Source organism: Peromyscus eremicus, chromosome 1 (genome assembly GCF_949786415.1).
Source record: "Peromyscus eremicus chromosome 1, PerEre_H2_v1, whole genome shotgun sequence".
NCBI lineage: Eukaryota > Metazoa > Chordata > Mammalia > Rodentia > Cricetidae > Peromyscus > Peromyscus eremicus.
In genome coordinates this window covers 174,189,768-174,204,300 of record NC_081416.1, presented here as the reverse complement: position 1 = coordinate 174,204,300, position 14,533 = coordinate 174,189,768, and the positions used below count along the sequence as shown (strand labels likewise).

General features: G+C 43.9%; 1 protein-coding gene across 4 annotated transcripts in view; it reads left to right on the top strand.

Annotated features, from left to right (window-relative positions):
- The first annotated feature begins 704 nt into the window (after positions 1 to 704).
- Positions 705 to 14,533, top strand: part of Znf541 (zinc finger protein 541) — a 38,559-nt gene continuing 24,730 nt past the window's right edge. For 2 of the 4 annotated variants that reach the window (XM_059281296.1, XM_059281275.1), the window contains exons 1-2: positions 807 to 1,920; positions 13,429 to 13,502. The gene's annotated coding sequence lies outside the window, so the exon portion shown is untranslated. The other 2 variants (XM_059281281.1, XM_059281288.1) reach the window with 2 other exon arrangements.

Below are 14,533 nucleotides of genomic sequence, written 5' to 3'. Positions count from 1 at the left end.
CAGCAAAGAATTTTCCTAGAATCCCCAGGCGGAGGGGCTGGGGGCGTGGCTCAGTGGTAGCACCCCTACCTAGAATCTCCGAGGTGCAGGGCACGTGGCTCAGTGCAAAAGCACTTGCACAACAATGCACGAGGCCCCGGATTCAATCCACGGCATTGTTTAAAATGAAATATTAAATCATTTTTAAAAAGCCAGTCTTTCAGCTCCTGCAGCCGGGCGCAACCTGAATCTCCTCGGCTCCCAGGGATCAGCCTGCCCACGAGCATGCGCAGAGTGGCTTTTCTCATCTCCATCACCCAGGGACCGCTGCTGCCAACAGGGATGGATCCGAGAGGGTGTCCAGGGCACACAGGCATGGCCTGATGAGGACTCAGTTCCTCCGTCTGGCCCCGCCCCCTGCAGCCCTTTCAGGGCTCTGCCTTCCCGCCCGCACCTTCCAACCGCCCGCCTCCCAAAATGGCGACCAACCGCCTCCTTTCCCGCCCGGCGGCGGGTCACATGACCCCCGCCGGTCCCGCCCCCGCAGAGGCCACGCCCCCTGCCTCTAGGCCTCGGGGAGTCCGGCCCAGAGGCACGCGTCAGGAGCCCGGGCCGCACGTGGCACGCTCGCGACGACGCCGGGCCATGCACGCGCGCGCGCGCGCGTACCCCGTGGCAGGCGCACGCGCCCGGGGCCGGGACCGGGCTGCGCGTGCGCGCCGCCGGGCGTCGTCCGGGCGCCTCGCGGCTGACGGGCGGCCGCTGGGAAGGCCCCGCGAGGCACGAGGCACGAGGCCCGGCGCGCGAGCCCCCGGGGGCGGGTAAAACCCGGTTGCTGCTGCCCTTGCCCCTTTCCCCTTTCTCCCTAGCCCTGCCTGCCCGCGCTTTCCTCTCACCTCGACCCCTCTTCACCCTCTCCTTGGCTTCATCTTCCTCCCCAAGCTCAGGCCTCTGGGGCCCCGGTCCCAGGACGCCGCTCAGCTCCGCGTCGCGCACGCTCCTTCTGCACCCCCGCAGCCCCTTCCTCCTTGGAGAAGACTCTTGGGGTGCCCCCAGGCCACTGCACCCACCTTTATTTTCTACCCGGCCCCTGGCAGGCCCCCCAACTGCCCCCTCGCAGCGCCCCAGCTCGCGCCGCGGGCCCTACCCGACCTCTGTGCCTTCTGCACCGCGGCCTTGCATTCGCAGGCCCCTCTGCTGACCGCCCCCTTCCTCCTCAGGTGTCCCGTTTTGGGGGGCCCAGATGTATCTCTTTTTGAAGATCTTGGAGCAGGAACAACAAACTCTCCTCTCTTCCTTGATCATGCCTCTCCTTGTGCTTTTTCTAGCAAAAATACTATTTTTTTTCAGCCAAGATCTCCCCAATTTCCAGCAAAAAATAGGATAATAATAATAATATCGAGACTACAGTCCCCCCCTTTTGGAATACTTTCCCAATTACAAGAAACCAACTCATTTCTTCCAGTTTTTCATCTAATGTGTTCGCTTCTCCAAACCTCCCTTCTTACTTTCCCGACAAAAATCCTTTTCATCATCAATTCTGCCACAATTAGATTGTTTTCCCCTAAAAAAGCCTCTAGGTTCCTCTTACCTGGCTGGGAGGGTGGAGAAGAAATAAGGTTTTGTTTTGTTTTTGTTTTTGTTTTTTAAAAAAGAAAGTAGTTTCCTCCATCTTTATCTCTTCAACTTAGTATTGCTTCACTTGTCTTTCTTCTCAATTTCATGCCTGTTTCCCTGCTTGTTTGGGGATCCAAGTTCTGACTGTCCCTTCCTTTTCACTACCTGTTTTCAGGGCAAAAGATATTGGATGAGTTTTCAAAAATTACCACCTCACCCTTCCAGGAGGAGATAGCGAAGGTCCGATTCCACCTGAACCCCCTTTCCTGTGGAGCCTAAGCCAGGCCCTCCTGTTTCCTGGAGAATCACTCACTTGCTTTTGGGGTGAGTTTCCTTCTTTTGCACCTGTTCAAAGACACGTGCTGTGTCGTGTGGATCACTCTTCCAGCGTTTCTGAGCATCTCTACACCGGTATGAAGACCATACACGTTGCTGGCAAAATCAGCAGAAGGATAAGTATAAGCATAAAGGAATCGTTGAAAGAGATCTCGGGGCACATGCCGGTTGACCTCTTCTGAGGCAGACTTTTATTAGATTGAAGTATGTTTTCATTGTTGATGTTCATTGAAAAAGAAAAAAACTTTTACTTTTTCTGCTGGTTCAGGGTAGCAACTCAGATCCCTACAGGGACAAGCAAGTGAGGGATCATAGTAGGAGGGATTATAACAATCCAAATTGTGTTCTCTCCGTTGAGTGATGACAGCTAGTGCAGATAACCAATCAGAAATGCCAGGCCAGGGGGACTGGAGAGATGGCTCAGTGGTTAAGAGCATTGACTGATCTTCTAGAGGTCCTGAGTTCAATTCTTACCAACCACATGGTGGTTCACAACCATCTGTAATAGAATCTGATGCCCCCTTCTGTCATGCAAGCATTCATGCAAATAGAGCACTTATATACATAAATAAAATTTTTAAAAAAGAAATGCTGGGCCAGATTTGCAAGAAGAGAACTTTTTTTTTTTTTTAAGATAAGGCTTATAAACTGTCTTTATGTGAAAGTTAAATTCTAATGCAAAGGGGGTGGTGGTGGTGGTGGTGCACCCTTTTAATCTCGGGAGGCAGAGCCAAGCAGATCTCTGTGAATTCAAGGCCAGCCTGGGCTACAGAGTGAGTTCCAGGAAAGACACAAAGCTACACAGAGAAACCCTGTCTCAAAAAAAAAACCCAAAAACTAATGCTAACAACTAGCTTAATAGTTTACAAATGGCAGGGCAGGGACTGGAGAGATGGTTTATTGCTTAAGAATACTGGCTGCTTTTCCAAAGAATCTGGAGTCAATTACTAGCACTCACATGATGGCTCATAACCATCGGTTAACCCAGTCCCAGGGTCCAGTGCCCTCTTCTGGCCTTCCTAGGCACTGAACGAATGTGGTACGAAGACATATATGCAGGCAAAACATACTAATATTTTTAATGGCAGGGCAGGAGATGTAGCTCAGTAGTGAGAGTATTTGCCTAGCGTGGATGAGGCCCTGATGTGATCCCCAGCACTGTATAAAACCTAGTGTGGTAGTGCACACCTATCCTGCCAATACTTGGGAGATGGAGGCCAAAGGATCAGAAGTTTAAGGCCATTCTCTACTATGAATTTGAAGCATACAAATGGGATACATATAACCCTGTCTCAAGAAAACAGTTTAAAAAAAAAAGGAAGAAAGAAAAGAAAAAAAGAAAGACAATGTGAAGCCTTAGAAAATATATTTTTGAGTTGGTTGTGGTGGTGCACACCTTTAATTCCAGCACTGGAGACAGAGGCAGGCAGATCTCTGAGCTCAAGGCTAGCCTGATCTACATAGTGAGGTCCAGAACAGCCAGGACTATGTAGAGAGTCCCTGTATCAAAAAACAACAAATAATATAAATAAATAAATAAATAAATAAATAAATAAATAAATAAATAGGAAAGAAAATATATTTAACTACTGCCATATTTTAACTTTTAGGCTTACGAATTTTGTTAGTTTTGCTGGGAATCCAACCCAGAACCTTGAGCATGCTAAGCAAGCAGTCTGCCACTGAGCTACACCACCAGACCTAGAGATTTTTTTTTCCTGTAGGAAATACACTCACCAGAGTAAACACACTTAGAGGACTTTTTCTCTTTAGAATATTAGATGTTAAACTTTTGGGGTTGGGGATTTAGCTCAGTGGTAGAGCGCTTGCCTAGCAAGCGCAAGGCCCTGGGTTCAGTTCTCAGCTCTGGAAAAAAAAAAAAAACTTTTGGTCTTCAGTAACCTGTTAGTTGGGTAAGGTAGCACATACCAATAATCCCCAACTAAGGCTAAGGGAAGAGAATTGAGAGTTAGGTCAGCCAGGGCTACACAGTGGGATCCTGATTCAGGAAAAACAAAAACCTTTAATTCTTGAGGATCTCAGAGGGTCTTTATGTAAAATATGTAGACTAGTATTTTTCTATTAGAATTTCAATTAAGTCATTGGATATCTGCATTCACCCTCCTGAGATATTAAATATGTTGAAGATATTATCTCAAACATTTCTGAATTAATCTTTAAATTTGCAAATCCATGGTCTTGCAATCGTGTACCATGCACAAAGCACTAAGTTTGATCCCCAGCAAAGAAAAATTAAGATAGTGGCTAGACCTGGTGGAGCAGCCCAGCCACTCAGGAGGCTAGTATTAAATACGGTCAAATGTGACTTGCTGAAAGTTTTGTTGTTTGTATGAAGTATGCAGGACAAGAAATACATCAAGGCCAAAAAATCCGAGTGAATACAGTGGGCCAGGCCTATAATTCCTGTCACTAGAGGCTAGAGATTGTTTGAGTCTGAAATCAGCTTGGGAAACAGTAAGACCCTGTTACAAAAAAAATAAGAACAGGCTGGGCATAGTGGTGGCTGCCTTTAATCCCAGCAATCAGAGAGGCAGAGGTAGACAGATCTCTGCGGGTGCAAGGCCAGCCAGAGCTACACACTAGGACCCTGTTTCAAAACAACACTAAATACCACATTCTATTCTTTTTTTGTTTTGTTTTGTTTTTCAAGACAGGATTTTTCTGTGTAGCTTTGTGCCTCTCCTGGAACTCACTCTGTATCACAGGCTGGCCTCAAACACAGAGATCCGCCTGCCTCTGCCTCCTGAGTGCTGGGATTAAAGGCGTGTGCCACCACTGCCTGGCACCACATTCTGTTCTTCATGGCAAAATACAATAACAATGAAGCCATTGCTTATGAATATATATGACATCTTAATTAAAAACTATATGATAGAAAATTTTAGTACAAAGGATTCTATTGACATATTTCTATAGTCATGTATAGCCATCATGCACTCAGCTGAGATACTGTGTCATGTATCTTCACTGAGAATAAAAACAGCTTTGACCTCTGAACTTCCTGAAAAATTCTTGGGAGACCCTGCATTTACCTTATTAGGAAAAATGTAGTTGGGCATGGTGGCACACACCTTTAGTCCCAGTACTTGGGAGGCAGAAGCAGGCAGATCTCTGAGTTCAAGGCCAGCCTGGTCTACAAATGGATTCAGGACAATCAGGGCTACACAGAGAAACCCTGTTTTGGAAAAAAAAAGTTGAAAGGGCTGGTGAAATGGAGAGATGGCCCATCAGTTAAGAGCAATGGCTGCTCTTCCAGAAGCCTGGGATTCAATTCCCAGCACCCGCATGGCATCTCACGCTTATCTGTAACTCCAGTTCCAGAGCTTCTGACACCCTCACACAGACATACATGCAGGCAAAATGCCAATGAACATAAAATTAATTATATATTTTTTAAAAGAAAGAAAAAAATGCTGCTCTAGATTTTTATTTTGTGTCTTCCCCTTTTTTGAAACAGGGTCCCAGGCTTGAACTCACTGTGTACTCGTGAGGATGACCTTGAACTCCTGGTAGTCCTGCCTCCACCCTGATCCCAGTGACTGGAACTGAGGTGTATGCCACCATACCCTGATTGTTACTCTAGATGTCAGTGCTTCCTTGCATTCTTTGCTAGGACAGCTTGTGGGAAGGAAGGAACTTCTGTGTCTCCTTTCCTCCTTTAGTTGACTCAATGCCAGAGATTTTCTTTGTGAGTGTCCTTCAGATTCCTCTGTGTCTCATTTTTTTCTTGTGGCAGAGCTTTGCTATGCAGTCCATAATGGCCTCAGACTCTCAATTCTCTGTTTTAGTTTCCCATGTGCTAGAAATATAGTCATGTGCCACTTTTACACAAGACAAAATCCAGTCTTTAAATAAGTGCTCAGGGGAAACAAGTCAGTCCTCTGGTTAAAACCATATGGCCAGAAGAGGAGGTCTTCCTTGATTATTCAAGTTGACAATGTAGGTACAGAGTGCAATGCAGGAGTCTAATGTCGTGTGTGGGATAATAGCGTAGCAGAGTGCTTAAGTGTGAAGGCTTCCAGATCAGACTGCTCAGGGCAGGACTCTAACACTGAATTAGAATGAGTTATTTATCTGGATTTTCTTTATGTCACCCATGACAAGGTTAATAATGTAGCACATGCCTCAGAGAGGGGTCGAGGGAACTAAAAATGGCATGTGAGTGATCTCAGCAGTACTTGGCTTGTGGTAAAACCTCAATAATGTCCATGCTGTTATCATGAGGATGATTATTACAAGGGTCTGCCAGGGAGACAAGTAGAGACTATGGGCAGAGGAGGCCATGAGCCCTGGCTAGAGATGATAGTTATCTCTGGCTCTGTTTTGTTGTTCACTGTCAGGAAATATTAAATCTAATAGTTTAAAGAGATGATAGAAGTCTGTATATGTACAGGAAATCCTCTCTAATTGTGCTGTGATAGAACAGGGGCTGAGCATTTATACAAATGGTTTACCACTGAGATCTCTCTCCAGCCCTTGATTTTTGAGACAGAATCTCACTATGTTGCTCAGACTAGCCTTGATCTTCTTAAGACCTTTTCACCCAAGTACTGGGATGACAGGCAAGTGCCACTGTGCCTGAAAATAAAAGTCTCTTCATTTAAAAAAATGTTGCTGATGAATCCAATAAGCAAAAACATTGTATAGGCCAGAGAAAATGGGTCTATAGTCTATAATAGGCCCTATTTATTCATTTATTAGTATGTGGTTTGAGACTAGGTTTCATATTGCCTCATATTACTATACTTACTATATAGTAATTGAGGCTGGCCTTGAACTCCTGATACTTCTACCTAAGTGCTGGGATTGCAAACATCTGCTCTCATGCTCAACTTTATTTTATTATAATTATGTGTTTATTTATTTTGAGATAGATTCTTACTGTGTCACCATGGTTAGCCTTAAGCTCACAGTAATCTTTTATGCTCTCTTAAGAGCACTGTCTCTTATCAAGGGCTGATATGAGCCACCACCATGTTTGGCTTGATTGGCCTTTATTTTTGTGTGTGTTGTATTTCTTAATATAAATGTGTGTGTTATGTTGCATGATATGGCAAGATATGTCTCTTTTCAATTGTTCCCTGCCTTTATTTTTGGAGACAGTATCTCTCACAGAACTGGCTGGCTAATGAAATTTAGGGACCCTGTCAGTCACAGGGTTACAGGCACATGCCACTGTGCCCATCATTTTATGTTCATTTCAGGGATCCAGACTCAGGCTGTCATGCATGCACAACAAGCACTTTACCGACTGAGCCCTCTCCTCGGCTTGTGATGGGCCTTTTTAGAAGAAAAAATAATAGCGTTGCTTGGATCCCCAGTGTTGAATTAAATTGTCTCCTAAACTATTCAACAAGGCATCCATGATGATAAATAAGGCATAAGGTTCTAAAGCTCACAGCCCTTATGCAGCTATAAAGCTAAAATTAATTTGCAAATGAAATGCAAACACGGCAGCCCAGCCAGTTTAATCAAATTGCAAACATTAATTTAACGAGAGGATGGCTATCTCACTGCATCTTTAATGTTCCTGGAAAGAGTTCCCTTGCTGACTGTCTTGCTGGCCCTTTTTGGCTTTAGCCAAGACCCTGTGGTATCTCAATTCTCTAACCCCTTTTCTCATTTTTTAAAAGATTTATCTTGACAGAGCAATGGTGGTGTACGCCTTTAATCCTAGAACTCAGGAGGCAGAGGCAGGTGGATCTCTGAGTTTGTGGCAACCTGATCTACAGAGTGAGTTCCAGAATAGCCAGGGATACACAGAGAAACCCTGTCTCACGTATGTGCACATGTGTGTATTGGTGCCTGTGGAGGCCAGAAGAGGTCATTATATCACTTGGACCTCAGTTAGCTGAATCTACCTGCATCTTCCTCTCTTTAGCCCACAACAGTCAAAGTAGTGCTTTCTGGCAGAGAACAAAAACAGACTGCCTCCATAGTGCTTCTTTCTAACGGTTCATTCAGTGATTCACGTATTCCTGGGCTTTTTTCTTTTAAATTGTCTTCAGAGTAAAAAAGAAAATTACAAGATTCTTAGAAGCCACATGGGTTGCCTCATTCATGGCACTTGGGAGGTGGAGGCAGGAAGATTAGGAGTTCCAGGCTAGCCTCCACTACATAGCAAGTTCAAGGTCTCAAATTTCTTAGAAGGCAGGACCTGTAGCCAGTGATAAAGCACTTGTCTAGCATGTACAAGGCCCTCCATTCAATACCCAATACCACCACCAGGACCACTCATTTAAAAAAAAACGTTGAGTGAGTATTTGGGCCCCTGGGAATAGATCCACACAGTCATAGGGGATTACCAGTCCTGCCCCCAAGGACTAGCCTCAAATTCCAAGTTTAGAATGTGCTAAAATACCTGTTGGATTTATTTTTTGACAGAATGAATCAGATGTGCTCTACTGCCTGCAAATGGCCAGTGTGGAGCCTGGGCCTTGGGTTTTACCATGCCTGAGGTTCAGAGAAAGCTTATTGTTCTGGACTCAGGAATATGTTGAAAAGCAAATGTCATCCTGCCCCATGCCCCAACCCTGGATACCTTATAGGTCTGCTGAGGTTATTGGTGTTACTTTTTGGCCTAGAATTCTCTGTGCAGACCAAACCCACCTTGACCTTGCTGTGATTCCTCTGCCTCAGCCTCCTAAGTGCTGGCATTACAGTCATGTGCTACTGTCTGGCTTTGCACCTTCTAGTTTAATTGGAGCACTGTGGTGGTTGGTTTTTTGTTTTGTTTTTAAGAATGCAATGGGGCAGTGGTGGAGCATGCTTTTAATCCCAGAACTAGGGAGGCAGAGGCAGGTGGGTCTCAGGGTTTTTGAGGCCAACCTGGTTGATCTACAGAATGAGTTCCAAGACAGGCTCCAAAAGCTACAGAGAAACCCTGTCTCAAAAAAACCAAGACCAAAAAAAAAAAAAGAAGAATGCAAGACCTAAAATATATACCTAGTTTTCTGGTCTGGCTTTCCTACCTATTCTCTAGTGACTCTGGGTTAATCCTTTAATTCCTCGAACTGTTCCATAGAAGTGATAACAGAATTACTTGTGGATTGCTGTAAGTGGTGAGTTAAATGCTCAGAAAGCCCTTGGTTCCAAACCTGACTCAGAGAAAGTGCTAAACAGGAATGCTTTTTTAAATTATTTCCTTATTTTTTATGGGCTTTGGTGTTTTGCATGTATGTATGTCTGTGTAAGGGTGTCAGATCTTGGAATTACAGATGGTTGTGAGCTGCCATGTGGATGCTGGAAATTTACCTGGGTCCTCTGGAAGAGCAGTCAGTGCTCTTAACCACTGAGCCATCTCTCCAGTCCTCAATAGGAGTGATTTGTTTTTTTTTTTTTGAGACGGTTTCTCTGTGTAGCTTTGTGCCTTTCCTGGATCTCACTCTGTAGACCAGGCTGGCCTTGAACTCACAAAGATCCGCCTACCTCTGCCTCCTGAGTGCTGGGATTAAAGGCGTGCGCCACCACTGCCTGGCATTTTGTTTTGTTTTGTTTTTTTTACATTTTATAAAATCTTTATTGACAAGTAATTCACATAGTATACAATTTGCCTGTTTGCACAATTTGATAGACTTTAGTCCAGCATCCTCATAGGCCCATGACACCATCACCACTTTCTATTTTAGAACATCGCTGTCTTCAATGTCATTAACACAAATAATGTATGGTAATTACATTCTACCTTACTTTTTTAAATGAACATAATATTTGCAATTGTAACCATTTTTAAGTTCACAATTCAGTGGCATGAATTACGTTCAAGATACTAGTTACACTCATGATATTCATTAATTGCACTCATGATATTAATTACATTTGTGGTATTCATTGATTACATTCGCAGTATTCATTCAATAACTGTATTTATAATATTCACTAATTACATTAATTGTATTGATTTATTACATTCATGATATTATGTCCTGGTACTACTGTCTGTTTGTGGGGCTTTTCCATCACACAAAACAGAAATTCTGTACTTAGGAAATCATTGCTCTATATTCCTTTCTTCTCCATCTTGAGATAATGTCTAATCTTTCTGTCTCTATGAATTTGTATATTCTATATATTTCATGTAATACAGTTCTATAGTATTTGTCATTTTTTAGTGTAAAACATTTTATGTACAACTGCAGGAGAAATAATACACAGATAGCTTGAACATTAAAAACAGGTTATAATTCAAGAGTCCAGGGTTATTTGAAAGTGGAAAATATTTTCTCTGTAGAAAATACTAAAAATGATAACGTTTCCCAATAAGCCCTTTAAAGCCAAATAATAGCTGAATTATACTTATAAATATTGATTATATTCTGGGATACAGAAGAAACCTATCTTCATCTGTTCAGAGAACTATATTTTACTTAAGTTGTGTGAGATTCCTATTCATCTTCCCCTTCACTGTTTGATTTACATCGGACATTTTTCTCTAGGCTAATCTATAATCTAAAAAGATTTTAGCCTCCCCTCCTGAAAATACAGCCAGCATATTCTTTCACCAGCTTGATATGGTACAAGTTCTTATCCTAATAGTGAAATGTTTCACTAAAGCTTGCCCAGTGATTGAGCTCACTAATGAGCTCATTTTTACTGGTTGATGAAGGGCTTGGGTCCTTTTCTCCACCACTGGTAGCCCTGCTCTGTAGAAGCTGCTCAGCAATGGTGGAAAGATCCCTTTTGCTTATAGGTGCACTCTCACTCTGCTTTTCAGAAACCCAGAAAGCTCTGAGAATCCGGAGGTATCTCAACTCCCATTTAGTTTCCACAAGGTGCTGTGTACACACCTGAACCACATGGTGCTGTGTACATGTGTGTATGTGTTCAAGTGTGTGTGCATGTAGAGGCCCAAGGTTGACATACGGCATTCTCAATCGCCCTTCACCTTAAATTTTTTTTATTATATTTAGTGTGTGTGTGTGTGTGTGTGTGTGTATGTATGCATGCATGCATGTGTGCATGTATGGACGTCACAGGACAGTTTGTGGGAGCTGATTCTCTCCTTTTACCACATGGGTGCCGAAGACTTAACTCAGGTTTTCAGGCTTGATAGCAAGTACCTTTCCTGCTGAGCCATCTTGCTGGTCCTTTTTTTTTTTCTTTTCTTTTTTTCTTTTCTTTTTGGTTTTTTGAGACAGAGTTTCTCTGTGTAGCTTTGCGCCTTTCCTGGAACTCACTCTGTAGCCCAGGTTGGCCTCGAACTCACAGAGATCTGCCTGCCTCTGCCTCCGGAGGGCTGGGATCAAAGGCATGCACCACCACTGCCCGGCCTTTTTTTTTTTTTTTTTTAAATCACCTGTATTATCTATCTTGTGGATGTATGTGTGTACGTGTGTGTGAGTGCACATGTGTGCTGTCACTTTTGCATGTGTATGTGCTGTGGAGACCAGAGGTGGACATTAACTATCTTCCTCACTCGCTCTGAATTTTATTTGCTGAGGCAGGGCCCTCTCACTTGAGCCATTGAATTGGAGCTAGCTGATTGGGCTAGTCTAGTCAGCAGTTGCCCCAGCGGTTCCCCATCTCTGCCTCTGAGCACTGGGATTACAAGCAGGCCACTAGCCCAGCTTTTTATGTGGGTTGTGGGGATCTACACTCGGGTTCTTAGGCTTGTACAGTGAGCACTTTATCCACTAAGCCATATCCCTAGCCCTTCTTCACCTTAGTTTTTAAAGCAGGATGTCTTCATGAACTTGGAGCTTATCAGTTTGGTTAGACTGGCAGAGCAGCAAGCCCCAGATCCTCCCAACCCCACACCCAGCACTATGATTACAGGTGTGCACTGCCACACCTGGCCTTTTACGTGGGTGCTAGGGTTGAAGTCAGGTCCTCATGCTTGAACAGTTCTGTTAGTTCTAATAGTGAGGTAGTGGCAAAGATTTCAGTAAATAACCCAACAATAACCAAACTAAAACAAGTGGTGCTTGTAGCTAATCCTGTTAGAGTATGAAGCAGCCTTCAGCCGCTACACAGGAGCTCTGCCTTAGCCTTCATTTCCTGCTTATGCAGAGCAAAGCTTGGACAGAGGGGACACTTGGAGCCTTGCCAGGTCTTTTCAGAGCATGTGCTCACCCTACTGTAAGTGTATGGCCTTCTGGAGTCTCAGAATTATGTAGAGCTGCTTCAGGGGTAAGCACGACTAAGTCCGTGTTTACACTAGCACCTATCTTTATGTGGTGTGATTCTTGTGGTTCCTGACTAATGTGTGGTGTTTCCACCATTACTGCCACAGCTCTCCACACAGAATAGTTCTACCCCCACCCCAATACCTTCTGCGTGTTTTCCTGCTAATCCTTTTTCAACCTTGACAGATACCATTGTTTAACATTGTCTTCCAGAATGCCACATAGGTAGAGTCATACAATATGTGACCTTTTTATGCTTGCTCTTATCATCCATGCATTTCAGGTCCTTTCATGCCTTTGTGGCTTGATAGCTTATTATGCACTCCCCCAAATTTGTTTTATTTTACATGTATGGGTAAATCGCTTGCATATGTCTGGGCATGCCTGGTGCCCATGGAGGTCACAAGAGGTCATCAGATCCCCTGAAACTAGCGTTGTAGATGGTTGTGAGCTGTCATGTGGGTACTGAGAATCAAACCCAGTTCCTCTTTAACAGCAGTTCTTAACCTGTGGGTTGTGACCCTGTTGGGGGTTGAATATCAAATATTTACATTACAGTTTATAACAGTAGCAAAATTATAGTTATGAAGTGGCAACAAAATAATTTTATGGTTGGGAGTCACTACAACATGAGGAACTGTATTAAAGGGTCCTAGCATGAGGAAGGTTGAGAACCACTGATCTAGAAGAACAGCCAGTGTTCTAAACTGCTGAGCCATCTCCAAAAATGCTTTTTGTCCATTTGTTTGTTTGTTTGTTTGTTTGTTTTTGAGACAGGGTCTCACTGTGTCACCCTGGCTGGCTTGGAACTTGCTAGGTGGACCAGGCCTCAAATTCATAGAGATCTGCCTGCCTCTGCCTCCTGAGCGCTGAGATTAAAGGCATGCATCACTATGTGCAGCATTCTGTTCTCAAGATGCACTGTCCATTCACCTGTGGAAGACTCTTTGTAGCTTCCAGGTTTGACATCTGTGATTAGAACTGTCATGAACATGTGTATGCATGTTTGTGTGTGGTGATGCACTTTGAGCTACAGAGACTAGTTCCAGGAAGAGCAGCTGCTGGGTGGTGTGATATGTTTGTGTTCAGCACTGTGAGAAACCTAAGGATGAAAGCTTTCAGTTCTTATCCTGTAGTACACTGTCACCCCAGCTTTCTTTCTGGCTTTAGCAAGTCAGTTCTTTGCCCTAAGCTTCAGAAGCTGTCCTCTCACAGCCCATCTCCACCCTGAGGAGTTTCTAAATTGGGCAAAATAAGATGAAGGCCTTTGCTATGGGCTTTCATGGAGCCAGGACAGGTCAGATGGGAGGCTGTGGTTCTTTAAGAACAAATTCTACTCTGTTCCTTCCAGCACCAGGAACCCACACCAGATACACAGTCGCCTCTTCAAGAAGACTGCTGAGCCAGGGAGTGGGATGGGCTAGGGTAAGTTAGAGTATCCCGAGAGCTGTGCTCCATCCAGTGGGTTACCTTTTCCTTCTCCGTTACTGAGAGTTTTGATAAAGTTAATTTTTTGTTGGTGTTTCTATGATGGGATAGATGGGAAGTATTTGAATTAGTAATTCAATATTTTTCCTTCTTCCTCCTTTATTTTCTCTACCCCTCCTCTTCTTACCTGTCCTTCCCCTCCCATTCTCTACTCTCTCTTCCTATCTCCCCTGTTCTCTTTTCTTCTCCACTCACTTGTGTTTCCTAGGCCAGTCTTGAACTCCTGGATTCAAGGGCTCTTCCCACTCAGCCTCCAGAGTGCTAGGAGTATAGGTGGACACCACTGCACATTCCCTAACCTTTTTATTTGCTATAGGATCATTCACATACTTTCTTCTTTTTTTTTTTAATTCATTTTTTTGGAGCTGAGGACTGAACCCAGGACCTTGTGCTTGCTAGGCAAGCACTCTACCACTGAGCTAAATTCCCAACCCCCATACTTTCTTCTTTCTCAGTGACTTTTGGTAATTTGTCTATTTCAAGGAATTTGCTCATTGATTTTTGTGTGTCTGAGTTGGATGACTAAGGTAATGGGTGTGTCTTGTAGCTGATCTACTGTGTGGATGCACTGTCTAAACACAGTTCTTCATAGTACTCCATTGTAATCCTTTTTTATTTTTGGAAAGTGGTTAGTGAAACCTCTCTTATTCCTTTTTTGGGGAGCAGGGCAGGAGGACAGCTGAGACAGTGTCTCATGAAACACAGGCTGGCCTCAAACTGTCTATGTAGCCAAGGATGTCTTGCCTCCATCTCCCAAGTGCTGGGATTATGGGCATGCCTGGTTTATGTGATGCTAGGGGTGGAACCTAGAACTTTGTGTGTGCTAGGCAAGCATTCTGTTAACTGAGCCACATTCCCAGCCTAACTTCAACATTTAATCTATGTTAATTCTCTTTTTTTTTCTACTAGACTTGGCCAGTCCAGGCTGTTTTACACACAAAGCATGTCTTTATTTGGGCGGTGGTATT